The following is a 16,772-nucleotide window of genomic DNA, read 5'->3' on the forward strand; positions in this document are numbered from 1 at the left end:
ACACTAATGCACTTTTTGGCCAGGAAAAATACTTTAGTTACTCCACTGCCCTATATATATATATATATATATCGCGAAATATATACAATATATATAAGAGAAAACATCATAGACAAGATTTTTCCTTCCGGTGAAGAAAATCCCTTTCTGCCCAAAGTGCATTTTATACGTGTGGTGGAGGCTCAGAGTGGTATAGCAAAATCATTCTTTATATTTTCGCTACAGATGAGAGGCTGGTCTGCATTTCATGTGAGCGCAGGAAGAGAAGAGTATCATAGCTACCATTAGACTATCTGTGCCGATGCTGCTGAACTTTGAAGATCAACTCTCGTCGTCCATGGTGTAAAAAAGAGAGACAGAGACATAGAGAGAGACAGCGACAGAGACAGAGAGAGAGATTTAGAAGTGTACAGTAATGGGAGAGTAAATAAGTACAGAGGACATCCATAGCAGAGTACAGACAGACAGACAGACAGACAGACAGACAGACAGAGACAGAGGCATGTATATATGCACATTCAACATGTATTAACAAATCCATGTCATTTTAAAACACAATTATTACTCTTGTGCCTTACGCACGCATGCACGCACGCACGCACGCACGCACGCTCAAACAAGGATTATCTACAGTATACGCAGCAGAGGTGGTCATGCATTCATTTTATTTTTTCTATTATTGATTTAAATAAATCCTGCCATTTTATGGCCGCAGGGGGAGTGAGTGAGAGAGAGAGCGAGAGAGGGGAGAGAGAGAGAGAGAGAGAGAGAGAGAGAGAGATAGAGAGAAGAGAGAGAGAGAGAGAGAGAGAGAAGTGCGAGGGATGGGGGGGGGTTGTTTTGCTGGAACATCATTTATAATTGTTCTGTTTTCTGTGTTCTGAAGCAGGAGGTAACCTCATTCAAACGTCAACATACTGAGATGCTATCTGGTTTCCAAAGCCATGATGTTTTGTTCCAGTTGTCTGCATGGGAGACAAGATTGAGATAAATCAGGGTGATAAAAGAGACAACACAAGTTCTGTAAAGTTTATATCCCAGAGTAACTGTTTTGGAGTCTACTTTTCACAGATGCTATACTGTCAAATTGCTGCCGTTGGCGTACGTTGGCGCATGTCAATCAATTACACAGACCACCAGTGACACATTTTGACATATATGGCTGGCTTCTTTTCAATAGAAGGCGCTCTTCCGCAACATGCAAGTCAATACAAAACCTCTGAATAAGAATCCATCCGAAAATAACGTCAATATCCAACGATATAAAAAAATAAAATACATACAAATCTCTGCTTTCTGTTGCTATAGACAGCGTTTTTGGTGAAAACTATACATTCAACTAATAACTAGGGAACGGAGCATTGCGGTGGCATGCTTTTTCCCCTCAATGAAAACAGAAACTCTCCTCCTTGTTATGAGACACTTGTGTCAATCGCCATGAAGCGACATTTTCGGTGGGTCTTGAAAGGTTAGTAAAAAAACGCTCAAACGCTGGCAAGGGCTGAAATACGATTTGAACTCTTGCAGTTGACTGAGTGACTGAGTGATACAACTCCCAGCTTAAAACAACCTTCCACTATACGTATATTTGAGTTCCCATATTTGTGTGCACAGTCGGTGGTGCCTCACTGCTAGAAGGTCCTGGGTTTGATTCCCGCTGGGATGCTGGGCGCTGGGGACGTCTCCTCTCCTACTCTTCATCAGTGCCCCTACCCGAGGCGGAGTTGGCGAAAGGGCCTTTCTGTTTGAGTTTGCATGTTCTCCCCGTGTCCCCTAGGGTAGCTATATACCCTCACAAAAAAACATGGAGTAATCCTGGTCTCGAAACTACCTCCCCCTGGCCAGCCTGATGGAGGGGAAAGGAACTGGTCGGAATAACATGTTCCTCCCACGTGCTACGTCCAACCAGGGAAACTCTCCCCTGTCAGGTGAAAAGAAGCAGCTTGGACTCCTCATGCATAGAAGGAGGCATGAGGTCAGTCCGCTGCCCCCCCCCAGGTTGGCAGAGGAAGTGTAGCGCCCAGGATTACATTAGATAATTGGCACTGGGTGAAAAGAAAACTGGGTTACAAAAATCGTGGGATAAAAATTTAAGAGATAAAAGACTCTATAGCAATCACAATATAGAGCTATTTAACACTGTTAAACACTCTCTATACTCTATTATAAAGGAAGCATGAGGCCAGTCTGCTAGGTTCATCGTTGGCATCCAGGGAGTGTGTATGAAAGATGTGGCATCGACCGGTTGTCGGTGCTGGAGATTATCTATTCCCATGCCTTGGGCCTGGTGGAGACAATGACAGAAAGCAGCTACAGTATACTTGCCAACTGATTTGGGTTAAGCAGGTCATGCATAGGGCTCAGCGTTGTTATGTAAACTCAACCCAAGAACAGAGACAAACACACAGGCATGCGCGCGAACATGCACAGTAGCATGCACGCACGAACGCACGCACGCATGCACACACACACACACACGCATGCACGCATGCATGCACGCACGCACGCACACACACACACACACACACACACACACACACCCACACACACACACACTTAGAAACTGAGCTAATTATGGCTACAGTATGTAAGTGTACAACGTATGCATATTGCAGCCATTGACATAACATCACACACACACACACACTGTTGCCGTGACATACATACTGTATACAGCATAGTTGCTGTCAGGCATGAAACCTTGTATCTCCATATTTTTTCAACATTTTTTTTCCTTTTATTATTCCCTAGCCTCAAAGCCTGGCTCCAGCCCTGAATTGCTACCATTAAAGAATATGTCTGGTGACTCTGCCTACGGCGGCGTCAGTCTCGAAAATCTGATCGCAGCAGCTGATTGGCCATCAGCCCCGTCACTCGACAGCGTTCCTGTGGGTCAGTACAGTGACAGTAGGCTACAGTACAGTAGAGGGTACAGTAGAGGGACCCCCACACGGCAACGGTCATTTCTCAACCGTTTTGAACGCGGGGCGGCTCGCCGGAATCAGGCCGGCACCCTGGGTGCGTTCCTGTGGGTCTGGAACTCCCCCCACACCCCACCCCCACATGGAGTTGCACCACTCACTTCACACGGGGGTGATTTTTTTTACATTGTTTAGTTAGCGACCGGGTTAGGCATAGCCATATGATTGACAACAACGTCATCTGTTTTCCTACTATTCTGATTGGTTGGTATGAACCAATCGCCGAAGACTGCAGCTTTGACAACGGCCATTCCAGAAACTTCTACCGTGGGGGGGGGGGGGGCTTTCAGTCTGAATAATGAAGTTAAACTAAATTAGAATTGTGTCAGCCTAATTATTCCCTTAGTCTTCAGAAGCATTCATATTTTAACCGCGTGGCAGCGACAATTTATTTTAGTATTTAGTATTGTTTCGTTGTTCAATCCAATTGGTTAAAATAAGTGTTAAATACTTCTATATTGTTATAGTAATCATTGCTATAGAGTGTTTAACAGTGTTAAATAGCTCTATATTGTGATAGTATATTGCTATAGAGTCTTTGTTCAGTAACAGTGTTACTGTAAACAGCTCTATATTGTGATAGTAATCATTATATTGTTTGGCTATAATACTTTCTAGATTTGCTCATTTGGAACTCCATGTCGATCTAGACGACTGGCATTGTCATTGTGACAAGTATTCAGCCAAGCCCCATATAAAGAGTGGTTATTTCCCTTGGCGTCAGATTCAAGCAGTATAGTACTCCTCTCTTCGCCTCTCTACAAGACACGACAATCCAAGACGATATTAAAATTCAACCTTCCAGCACCTCGATTAGTCTTCACTCCATCAAGTTCCGTGCTATAGTCAGGATATAGATATCTCCGCATTATACAGGGATCTAGAAAGTTCTTACCAGACACCAGTGGCGTGCACAGACATTTAGAGGGGCAGGTGCTCAAGTGAAAAAAGGGCACCTTGTGCAGCACATTTTAGCTATTGAAAAATAGCAGATCTATACAAGCTCATAGCGCGCCACTCGGTGGCGCGCTATGAGCTTGTAGGTCTGCTATTTTTTTTTATCGAAGAACCACTGACATAGAAACATAGCTTTAGATTGTGGGGGCCTAAATAATATAGAAGCGTTTTTATCAAGATTTGATCAATGTCACCATGGTCCACACACTACAAATTAAGAAAAAAAATTAAACTTTTTTTTTTTAAGAGCAAAATTGCAGCCATTGGAACGCAGGTTATTGTTTTCCCCTATTTCCTGAAAAGTAATGGCTTCGGACATACAGGGTTTCCGCCTGCCAGCGATGATTATGCATGCACATCCCGACAAAACAAAACACAGCCCACGCCACGCGAGCCCATTGTGTTTCATGCTTGCGTTCACACACTCACACATAATTAACCGGAGGTCATCCTTCCATGACCTCATTTCATAACCCGGATTCGATGAAGATGGCGCGCACGTGTGTGTGTGTGTGTGTGTGTGTGTGTGTGTGTGTGTGTGTGTGTGTGTGTGTGTGTGTGTGTGTGTGTGTGTGTGTGTGTAACTTGGTAATGCCTCACTGAATCCTGTGGAGCCAATCAAATTAGATTTGCAGAAATTGAAAGCATGCATGGGCGCAAGTTCATATGTGTGTCGTGTGTGTGTGTGTGTGTGTGTGTGTGTGTGTGTGGTAGAGCATATTGAGTGTGCATCTGGGCAACTGTGCGTGCATCTTCATATTTATGTATGTGTGTGCATGTTTGCATGCGTGTGCTTGCGTTTCTGGTACAGGAAATTAGACATATGCTATCAAAAGCCGATCTATCAGGAAATGTAATTGAATGTGACTTATGTATTCAGCTCAATCAAATCAAGTGTGTGTGTGTGTTTGGTGTGTGCGTGCATGCATGCGTGCGTGTGTGTGTGTGCGTGTGTACATATATTTACTGTATACGTGCATGCATGCATATTTGTGCAAAGATGTATGTGCATACGTGTGCACGTGTCCACGTGTGCATGTGTGCATGTGTGTGAGTGTCTGAACAGGAAATGAGACATGCTATCGAAAGCTGATCTATTAAGAAATATAATTGAATGTGAATATTTTTTACAGCTGAATCAAATGGTGTTTGTGTGTGTGTGTGTGTGTGTGTGTGTGTGTGTGTGTGTGTCTTTTTGGACTAAAACAAGCTTGATTTGCGCCTCATTTCTAGAAACCATATGATCCCCGGTGACAAAATGTATGTTTATGGTGAATTAAATAACATTTGTATGTAATTTGTATGCTAATTATGAATATTAATAACCCAACACAATAATTTAGAAGGACCAGGCGTAATCGCCAAAAGAATGCAAGTAATTAGAGTATTATACTCAGATCATAGGCATTCAAAGCCATTAACCATACAGATAACCTTTGAGTAGAATAATGTGAAGTCAAAATGTACCTTGTATCTTACAGGCATGTATAAACGTTATCCAAACTATTAAACCTTAAAGGTATATTCAGTGATTTCACTCAAAAAACCTAGGTTTCGTTTTTGGCTGGGACCTAAGCCTTTCGTCCAATCAGGATAGAGAGTCAAAAATGAAACCTAAGGTTTTTTGACCCCCAGGGGTTAACTGGGGACAGGGAGGAACTCCTTATATGGTCAGCACACTCTATAGTAGGGAGGATTATCACAACAAAACAAAAAAATAAGTGATATTTGAATTAAGTGAAATCACTGAATATACCTTTAACTTTAATGGTAGAATGTTAACCGTAGGCTTATAGAAAAATGTATATTATAATGATAAACCTTTTAAGGATGGAAATACTTTTAGAGAAAGACTACAATACTTAAAATGAGAGAATAGGAAAAGTACCAGAGTACAGTCACCTTGAGGATGGAAAAACCAAGAAGCTTTCAGACGACGCAATGACGCATACGTTTTCAAATGAATATATTCCATGATATGTTCTGAAGAGAAGGAATGCATGTCCAAAACAGCATCGAAGAAGTCTCCCACTGACACATCATCAGTGGAAGCGTTATATAGTACAGCATTCAAAACAATCGTTGTACATCAGGAAGTATGGACTATTCTGGGGTCAGAGGTTAACAAAAGTGAATAATAGCGAGGATGGGATATTTACTAATGGTGAATGTCACAGCTGTTATTAGAAAGGCAAAGATTAACAAATGCTCAAGTCAACGTGACATGAAAGATACAGTATATGATGGACATGGCACCATTCACAAACAATGTATCGAAATACCTATCACCGTTACATAGCGATAATTGAGCCCCTGTTCTTTTACCATCTGGAAAAGAAACTGCAGACCATGAATACATCATTTACTATCCTAACTCAAGGTTAGCTTTATTGTCCCTTGCGGGAAATTGGTTTGCAGCCAGATCGTAGTAAAAATACACACAACAACAACATTCAATACAGGACTAAGAACAGGGCACTAGAGACAGAGAATTCATGACATACAGTAGTAGCAAAGTCAGCTAAAGTGCATTAGTGGGCAGTAAGTGCAAAAGGGCAAGAATAAAGTGCTATTTGCTGTTCAGCAGTTGAATAGCAGCTGGGACAAATGATAATTTTGTGGCGGGCACCCTCAGCCGACGACCTGAGGGCAACAGTTCAAACTCAGACCGAAGTGGTTGATCCGATACCTCCAGGAGGGAGGAGGTTCTCTTAAGCATCTGCCTCTTGTGATCCTTTTCCATGCCATACCCAAAGGCAGAATTCAGGACAATTGCCTTTTTCCGAACATGAATGCAACAATTTGCGCTGAAGGAATGTAATTGTCCCTCTGTGTAGAAATCCATGTTGTAGGCTCTGCATTTTAGTTTTTCTAAATTGCACTTTTAGAGAAGTTCAGCCTCTGCCTCTCTAGCATGTCCCCTGTGTGTGTGTGTGTGTGTGTGTGTGTGTGTGTGTGTGTGTGTGTGTGTGTGTGTGTGTGTGTGTGTGTGTGTGTGTGTGTGTGTGTGTGTGTGTGTGTGTGTGTGTGTGTGTGTGTGTGTGTGTGTGTGTGTGCGCGTGCGTGCACTCAAGTGGTGTCATGCTCGTAGAATGCAGTACCATGCTGTGGTACCCAACAAATTGTGACGTGCAAGCCCTAATTTCCTAAAATCCTAATTAAACTAAACAAAAATAAAACAATCAACTATTAAAATGTCCTCTTATCTCACGAGTACTGTGAAAACAATTAATGTGAAAACAAGCAGTGTGCAAAGAAGCAGTGTGCAAAGAAGCGGTTGTGCAGATGGTCATGGAAGGAGTCAGTTATAATCTTCTACGCCTCTTGTCGTCACTGAAACACACAAATAAATGTATGCCAGTTCATCTGTTCCATGGCACTCTATTCTAATAACAGCTCGACAGACGGGTATATACTTTGGCAATACTGCGGTTGGGTACTTCCAGGAGACCCAGGCGTTCACCTGGGCCCATCTGTCTTCGGCTGGCAGTTTTGCAACCTCTCTTCCGCCTCGTCTCTGTCTCGTCTGGAGTCTGCCTGGTTAAACTTGTCTCTGGCTCCTCTCGAACAGCTGCTCCGGAGCTTCTCGTTCAGCTCTAAAGTGCCGGAGTGCAACCCGTCTTCCCTACAACCGATGTGCCTGCTCTCCGATAGTTCATTACTTGTCGTTTGCACACACTGCAGCTCTCCTCGCCAAAACCAAAGTGTCTCTCTTCCTCCGTTCTCTGGACAGCCCCCCCCCCCATGGCAAGGCCAGGCCGGGCACACACCAGCCAGGGGCCGCGGTCGTGGCGCTTATACAGAATGGAAGGCATGGCTCTCATGGCACTTAAAGCCCATCTGTGGTCGACGATCATGGCTACCGCTGGCCCCCGGCTGGAGTGTCCCGGGCCCTGCCCTGGCACCAGCCCATGGAGCTGCCCTTCTCCTTCCTCAAACACTCTGCTCAGCTCTTATATAGGGGGCTCCTGGTTGACGACACCCAACTCAGGTGCAGGTCCTTGAAGCTGCAGGTCCTTGATTAGTCAGTGTTAGTTTGCCAGTCAGTGGAAAAATGAAGTTATACAAAAATATCATGCAACTAAAGTTACAAAATCACACTATTAAACTCTCAGCAAATTAAAGAAAATCATTCAAACAAACATGCAAAGTATAACACAACAAAAGCACAAAAATCACAATAAACCAGAACACATCCAACATTTCACCGGCTCAAAGCTGCACGTGCGTGTCGTGTGTCCAATCACCATTACACCACTGGTTGCACTGCACATTACGTATGTTCAGTAGCAGGCTGCCGCTACTTTAGGATCAATAGAACTAAACTATGTGAACAAGGATCTCCATCCGCGGGTGGTCTGAAGCAGGGCTGGGCAAGTATGCACATGCATGATTTCCCATCAGGACACGCCCCCCTCATCTAGACTGTAGTGTCAAACATTGAGCAGCACGGAGGGTTGGAGTTTGTAAGCGCTCGTTGGAAATCACTCAACCGTCGTGCTTCTAAATGTCACATAATGCAGGAGGCAGCAAAATGTGTTTGTTTTATTGAAACAAGCACTTCCAAACTCTGACACTTATTATCAAATGTAGTTGCATTTCTTGACAGAAAGTAGCTCATAACGTTTCTATGGTGGATTTTTAGGAAACAAAAACTTTGCAGATAGAAAGAGGATAATCAAGCATTTCGTACAGCTGGCAATGTTGGTTGAGTTTTAACATTGTTTAATGCAATCACACAGGACGTTTCTGTTTGGATGAATGGGCTGTCAAGGCCAGAAAGTAGTTTTTTGCAACTCAGTGGGTGTTCACGCATAACTTCCAGGTACGATGATGTCACACGCATATACCTCTATATTTCCACACTCACTCCAGAGGGCCACATTGCATATTTCTGTTGTAGCAAAAATTGCCGATCTACAAGATCATAACATCATTTTAATATCTGTATTTTAATGTGTGTTTGTAAAATGGAAATTGTGCAATGGCGTTTTAATGGTGTATCAATACTGCATGTTGTATACATATTCTATTCTCTTAATTTACTTGGGTACAAAAGTATTCATCAACAAAAAGTACCATGTAGAATGTCCCATTTGACAGGGTTCAAATGTATGTATTTTAATACAGCAGCTCCACCAGCTCACAATGCGACACAATGTGAGCTTGTAGATCAGATATTTTCAGATAGAAGTTTGAATAGGGCTGAAATGGTTAATGTGTGTTGTAAAAAATAATCCAATTAACTCAAATGTTCTCATAATTATAGTGGTGAATTCTGTATTGAGAACCTAATGCTGCTATGCTGTGCTTGTGTATAAAATGTATTGTTTACCCACGGCAATGACAATAAAAACAATAAGTTGAAAAAAATCACAATATTTGACTATGATATGTAATGAGTAAAAGTATTTCTTTTAATGAAAATACCTGGAGTAGCCTATATATATTATTTTTTTTTTTGTAAAAACAAAGTACCTCAAAATTGTACCTCAAAAGGTGCAGTACTATAAGTAAATAGACTTTGGGTTCAGTGCCTTAAGAACGGTTCAAATCCATCAGTGATGGAACCGGGAACCTTCTGAAATCCAAGCTCCTGAGCCACTGGCACTCCTGTGCCTGTGCGTGCGTGCGTGTATAGCCTACTGTACACATCCACATTACCACCATTCAGTGAGGCCCATGTGATATTGAAAACACATTTAGATTGAAAAGAGTTATAATTTATGAGTTCAAGTTAAGTGCTTAAATGCCTCAATTAAGCAGAATAATCTTCCGGCTCAATGAATCACAACAAATTAATCCTCTCTGAAGGCCTGGAGAAAAGAGTTGGGAGAGAGAGAGAGAGAGAGAGAGAGAGAGAGAGAGAGAGAGAGAGAGAGAGAGAGAGAGAGAGAGAGAGAGAGAGAGAGAGAGAGAGAGAGAGAGAGAGAGAGAGAGAGAGAGAGAGAGAGAGAGAGAGAGAGAGAGAGAGAGAGAGAGAGAGAGAGAGAGAGAGAGAGAGAGAGAGAGAGAGAGTGTGAGAGAGAGAGAGAGAGAGAGAGAGAGAGAGAGAGAGAGAGAGAGAGAGAGAGAGAGAGAGAGGTGGGGTGAAATTAAAGATGTGAACACTGGAAGAGGAAGTTGTAATGGGCTCATGATATCAAAGGGCAGTGTGTGTGTGCTGTATAGTGAGCTGATAAACTAAAGGACCGTTCACATCAAGCATTATTGAAGGTTGTTAATTAAGGGCTTAACACGAGTCAAAACAGCCGCCTCCGTTATTTTCAATGAACCTATCACACACCGGCGGTGTCCGACGCGCGTTCACGCCTCGCCTGACGCTCACGATACGCCACTGTTCTATTTTCCAGGCGTTGCCGCGTCGCTGTGCACCCGGTGTGTGTAGGGCTTTAGTCAGATATACTCCAGGGGCTTCATGCCATGCCCAAGGGCGCTATTCTATACTCAAGGGGTTAACCCATTCTGACCTGAGATCAGATTCATACGAGGTTTCCGCCGGACACACACTCGTCTGATGAACCCATTCTGACCTGAGATCAGATTCTAAAAAATGTCAGTCGTTCTTAAAAAAATAGCAGACCTACAAGCTCGTATCGCGCCACTCGGTGGCGCGATATGAGCTTGTAGATCTGCTGTTGTTTTTTTTTTTTTTTTTTTTTTAAGATTTTTTTTTTTGCGGCTTACGCCTTTTATTGATTTTTGAAGGGACAGACAGTAGGCTGACAGGAAACGGGAGAGAGATGGGGGATGACATGCAGTAAAGGCCGTGTCGGGCTCGGGAGTCGAACCCGCGGCACACTGCGACTGGATTACCAGTCAGGTGCCCAGACCGTTACGCCACGGCCTGGGCCAGATCTGCTGTTTTTAAATAGCTAAAGCATGACATGATGCTGACACCAAAATGGGTGCCCGGTCAGAATGGGTTAATATGTTGCATTACTATGTGGGTGTATTTGTATAAAGTGTGTGCAAGTCCCACACGTCATTCGCTGATGTGGCAGTCAGCTGACCAATTGGGCAGGCTACTTAAGCTCACTAGACGGCATGCTCTTCCTGCCTTCCTCTGCACATGGTTCCTGGTTGTTATGTGATGTTTGCTCCCACCACCACCCCAGCACCACCGGTGGGCTCTGTTATTCATGTTTTATTGTATATCTATCTCCCTGCTCTTAATGTTTTATGACGGTGTTTAATCGTGCCGAGGAGGGAGAAAATGCAGCAGAGCCAAACGCCAAGATAAATATCATATGCACACTTGTATTCTCATTATATAATAAATATTGGTTAAATCTATTCATGAGTTGTCTGACTGAAATGGTTGTTACTGTAATACAGTGGTTCTCAATCCCCCCAAATACCTTTGATCGACGTGCTGAACAAATGTTATTTAATTTCCATTCCATACGAAGAAAGCAAAAAGAGGAGGTGCTCAACCATGGATAGAAAAAGACGCCTCCTTTGGCTCTGGGGCGTATGTCTCTCTTCAGTCTCTACGCTGTAGAGTCTACAGTGTAGACGGTATAATCGGGCGGAAGTTGTGGGATTTTGGTGGAAGTGCGGCTCAAGGAAATGACGTTGACGCTTTATAAATCAGTTTGCATTCTCCGTGAATGAAACAAGTGTTGTGACTGGTCGAAAAAATATCGTATCCGGGGGAAATAAATCTGACGGATGTTCTGGTCCGAACTTCCGCTGATGGCGTCTCTGCCTTAGGTTGTGGGGAGGCATCCAGGGCCTTGCAAACGGGGTAGCGGTAAAACGCGCCTATAGTTAATTTTCAATGAGACCTGCATTTTTGCTCCGAGAACTTCGAGAAGTCGCGGTGCGACAACGCACGCGTATTTACGTGAGCGCGGTCCCGTGAATTTGTTGCACGCGTGCCCGTTACGCGCACACACCTGTGACTCACCAGACCTGGATTCTGTTTACCTTCTTTTGTTACGCTTGCATTGTCGCGCCCCTCTTCAACAGACCTGGAGGAGACCTGTGTTGATGACCGACTAAAGTGACTTAATGTGCATGTGTTCATATTCATATTCTGTACAGTTAGGGCTTGTTTGGATTCAAGCACCGAGACACATACAACTCTTTGTGCCCCCGATAATGTATTTCATAAATGTGTTTCCGGCAACAAAGTCTTATGCACATCTGTTTGAATGCTCTGATGCGGGTGTGTAGGCAGGGCTCAAATGAAGTTCATATTGCAAGTGCAGACCGTGTGTGTGTCATGATTTGTCTGTTGTATACTTGTATTTTGTAGTGATGTCTTAGTGTTTCCTGTTTTCCCTTGTTATTGTTTCCTGTGTTGTCTCACCTCCCTGGGTTATCTAGTTTTCTCCACCTGTGTCCTGTTAGTCTCCCAGCCTATCCCAGTGTTGATTGTTAGTTCTGTTCACCTGTGTGTTGTTTTCCCTGTGTCTACTTATACCCTCAGTTCCTTGTGTTCCCTGCTTGAATATAGTTTATGTTTTGGTGTGTCCAGCCCCTGTATGTCCTGTGTTGGTATTGGTAAATAAATCGTCATTTAAACTTCATCTGCCTGCCTTCCTGTGTGGTTCTGCATTTCGGTCCAACACCTGTCTCATACCGTGACAGTGTGGGTCTTTATGCACTTTATGTGCATTCTTCTGAGTATAAATGTGTATTCAGAAAATGTCCATACTTTGAATTCAAGTAATTTACTCTCTCTCTTTCCCTCCTGCCTACCCCTCTCTCTCTCTCTCTCTCTCTCTCTCTCTCTCTCTCTCTCTCTCTCTCTCTCCTACCTCTTCTCCTGGTGCACGCCCAGCTCCGTATATGCGAGGGCCACAGCCTCCCCGAGCTGGGTCTGAAGCAGGAGAGAAGATCAGGGTGAACGGCAGCGACATCCAGTGCCGAGTGACCACCGAGGACCACCGAGGACCCGGCCAGAGGCTTCCAGCCATGAGACACGGGCCGCATTGAGGTAGGGGGCCGCCGCCGCCTGGCGTTTGTTTCACGCCTTCACCTTTTTGCTTTTTCGTTGGTTGTTTTGTGCCAGGAGACACGAGCAGAAATGCTCACTCATAGACGGCCCCACCACACCATATACCCGCTCACACGTCATCCAGTGAATGCATTTTTCAAGCCGAGGTTTGTTTGCGGACTGAGTTTGCACAAAGTTCCTTTGAGCAGCAACGCAGCGTGCCTTCAGCACTTCCGCTTGACTTCCTGCCTTCAATGGAGACACGTCGCTCAAATGCACTGCAGCGGCCAATGAGGCATCTATTTTTTTAAGCCCATTCTGACCTGAGATCAGATTCATATGAGGTTTCCACTGGACACACACTGGGTCTGATTAACCCATTCTGACCTGAGATCAGATTCTAAAAAATGTCAGTCGTTCTTCGATTTTTTTCAAAAATAGCAGACCTACAAGCTCGTATCGCGCCACTCGGTGGCGCGATATGAGCTTGTAGATCTGCTATTTTTAAATAGCTAAAGCACGACATGATGCCGACACCAAAATGGGTGCCCGGTCAGAATGGGTTAACATCTATGTGCTCTACACATATATAAAAAAACATATGGCCTCATGGCGACTCCACACAGTGTCAGAGCTGCCCGATCTGTTTCACAGACATGTCTGGCCCGTGTACAGTACGTCAAACACAAGAACATTTGCTATTGATTTTCTATCAATCTGTCAATCCTTTCCATGTCCGGGACGGGGCAATCTTCTCTGTGTTGTGTCAAATGAAGCCGCAGGCTCCACTGCTGGTGTTACCCGCCTTCCGTCAATTCCTTTAAGTTTCAGCTTTGCAACCATACCATACTCCGCCCGGAACCCAAGGACCGTTCGGAATAAGTGTAAGGACGGGTAGGCTACTGTCGCTTTACTTTAGTAATGTGTCATCATACAGCTGAAGTTGGGCGAAGGCACAAAGTTGTGGACTAAACAATAATAAAATGATCTCTGTGTCATTATGGTGCAAACCACTTCACAAAGGTAATAATATGCAAAGTCAGAAGTCACCCAAGCAAAAACCCAATCTAAACATCCATACTACAACACATTATGAAACAAACTTTTGGTTGATAATCGCACACACACACACACACACACACACACGCTAAACGGTATAGCATGATCATTGTGGTCCGAGAAAGAGAGTCTTAAATTGAATGGAGTGAATGGAGAGAATTGACAGAAGTGATGAAGATGAAAAACACAATAGGACTCTGCAGTAATCACATGGTCTTCAGCTCAATGGCAATGACTTGAGACATAATTGTTCGTGAACTGGATGCCATCCTGCAGTGCCCTAGTTTTATTTTTGAGGTATACAGCTTTTTTGTCCTGAACTAATTGTCACATTTGCCATTGACAATGAAAGGAGAATTTACGTCATGTGTCTGAACAAATCAGCTTTTTAAAAGGGCGGGGACGTTTTTTTAGAGCCCCAAATCCAAAATAGCTACCACCAGCTATGACGAAAATGAACTTTTCAATGGTTTGGCCTCCAGTGATGTGTAGAACTTGTTTTCAAGCATGTTGAATGCCAGCCAGAAAGGATGAAAAACTATACTAGACACAGACAGACAGACAGACAGACAGACAGACAGACAGAGATATATATATATATATATATATATATATATATATATATATATTAGAGCTGGGACTCGATTAAAATAATTAATCTAATTAATCAGAGGCTTTGCGATTAATTAATCTAGATTAATCGCATTTTAATCGCATATCATTATTTGACCCGAGAACAGTGAGAAAGCAATTTTTTCAAATGGATTTTGGTATACTAGTGAATCAATGAATAGTGAATACATAAGTTTAAGCAATAAAACATTGTTTTTGTAGTAATAGGGTTGATAATTCTATATTGAATAATTGCACACAACTGTGCTGTAATCCACGCTACCATCGGATAGCCTTTTAAATCCTATTTCCAATCCACGGGGACAAGCAAAGTGATCTCAGCGGCTTCCCCCAGTCTGGTGAACTGTCTGCGGTGTCTGGTGGTGTTATTGTCTGAAGAGGACACGGACACTTGGTGCGCAGGTCTGTCTGAAAACTGCCCAGTGACAACGTTCCGCGGTGAAAAAAATAGTGCGATTAAAATGCGTTAATTTTTTGAATGCATTAATTTTCTGTAGTTAATTAATCGTAATTAATCGCAATTAGTCCTGGCCCTAATATATATATATATATATCCAGGGCATCCACTAGTTTGATAATGGTTATCTGATCCACGGGGGAATGGAACAGGTTTGTGTTGGGTGCTTGCATGTGGTGGGTGCATGCACGTGTGCGTGCGTGTATGCATGTGGTGGGTGCATGCACGTGTGCGTGCGTGTATGCATGTGGTGGGTGCATGCACGTGTGCGTGCGTGTATGCATGTGGTGGGTGCATGCACGTGTGCGTGTGTGTATGCATGTGGTGGGTGCATGCACGTGTGCGTGCGTGCGTGTATCATGGCCTTTCTAGTCGAACAAATGGCAGCTCTAAATAGAGGGAATACATGAATGTTGATGAATGAGTGGAAGAGAGAGATGGTTGGAGAGCTATTATAGAATTTGCCTTATGTAGGCCACACTTTGTATCCACAATAAAAGTGCAGACAGTAAAAGCATACAAATGAGGTGGCATTTGAACCTTCTGGACAAGAAACTGAGAACAAAGTATTTTTTTTTATCTCACACCTCTGAGGAGAAGGAGGGAGACCCGCACACACCCGGCCACTTGCTGGTTCAAGAGCATTTTATTTAATGTCCACAATAATGCAACGTTTGAGTCTTTCGACCTTCCTCAGGCATGAGAATCAAAATCAAAATGTCGCTAAATACATTTCATACGTATAGAATAGTATAGACAACCAATCAGAAACGCATGCAATAATCTAAACAGGTAGCAGCTGCATAGTCCACAGCCATGTGACTCTTAAAGTTACAAGTGCTTCTGTGACATTCCTCAAATACTAACAAATTACAACAATACAGGGACAAATATATAAACATGTCATACCATACAAAACAAGAGAATCAACATGCAATAAATACGCAAATTAATGTCACATAAGGTCCTATATATACTACCGTGACAGGAGTGGACAGTAAAAGTAAAAACAACACACATGGTGCTTTGTTGGACCCTGATGGGCAAGAAGTTCGATCAATAGTGAAGTTATTTTTAGTATGGATAATTATAGCATAACGATTAAGTTGTAATTCATCATTCAGTCCTTTGGGGTGAAGGCTTATTGTAATCCAATAAGCCTCCCATTTAGACCTGACATCGGAATTTAATAAATAAAGTTTTCTGAAAAACCTATGTTTCTATATCGGTGGTTCTCAGTATTTCATGTCAAGGACCCCCAGAATTATCTGTATTTGGCCGCTGACCCTCATCTGAAACAATTGAGGACCATTGTGACGAACGCCAAAAATATCTTCTTGTCCATATGCAAATGTTTGTATCCGTTGTATTGCTTTTCCTCTCCATTTCCTGCTGTACTTCCCTCTCAGTGTTGTTGCTGTTCCTCTCTAAGGCATAGTCCCTTCCTGTCTCTTCTGTCCTAACCCTGCTCACCTTCACCTCTTTCTCTCTCCTGCAGGGACAACGTGAACACAGTGAACACACTTTGCTTTCTCATGCCTTTCTTCACAGTCCTCCTTACACTTTTCATCTCCACACACATCGTTTACATCGACATGCAGTGGGACACCGCTTATCACTCCCTTGCTTTATTTCTCTCCCTTTCAGGCGAAATAAAATTACTGGACACTTCCGATATGACATCTATCCATAAGGCTGCATCCATCTGGTCCCGATTGCTGCACTCGAATATCACTAT

The sequence above is a fragment of the Protomyctophum parallelum genome (genome assembly GCF_964188405.1).
Source record: "Protomyctophum parallelum genome assembly, chromosome: 18".
Classification (NCBI taxonomy): Eukaryota; Metazoa; Chordata; class Actinopteri; order Myctophiformes; family Myctophidae; genus Protomyctophum; species Protomyctophum parallelum.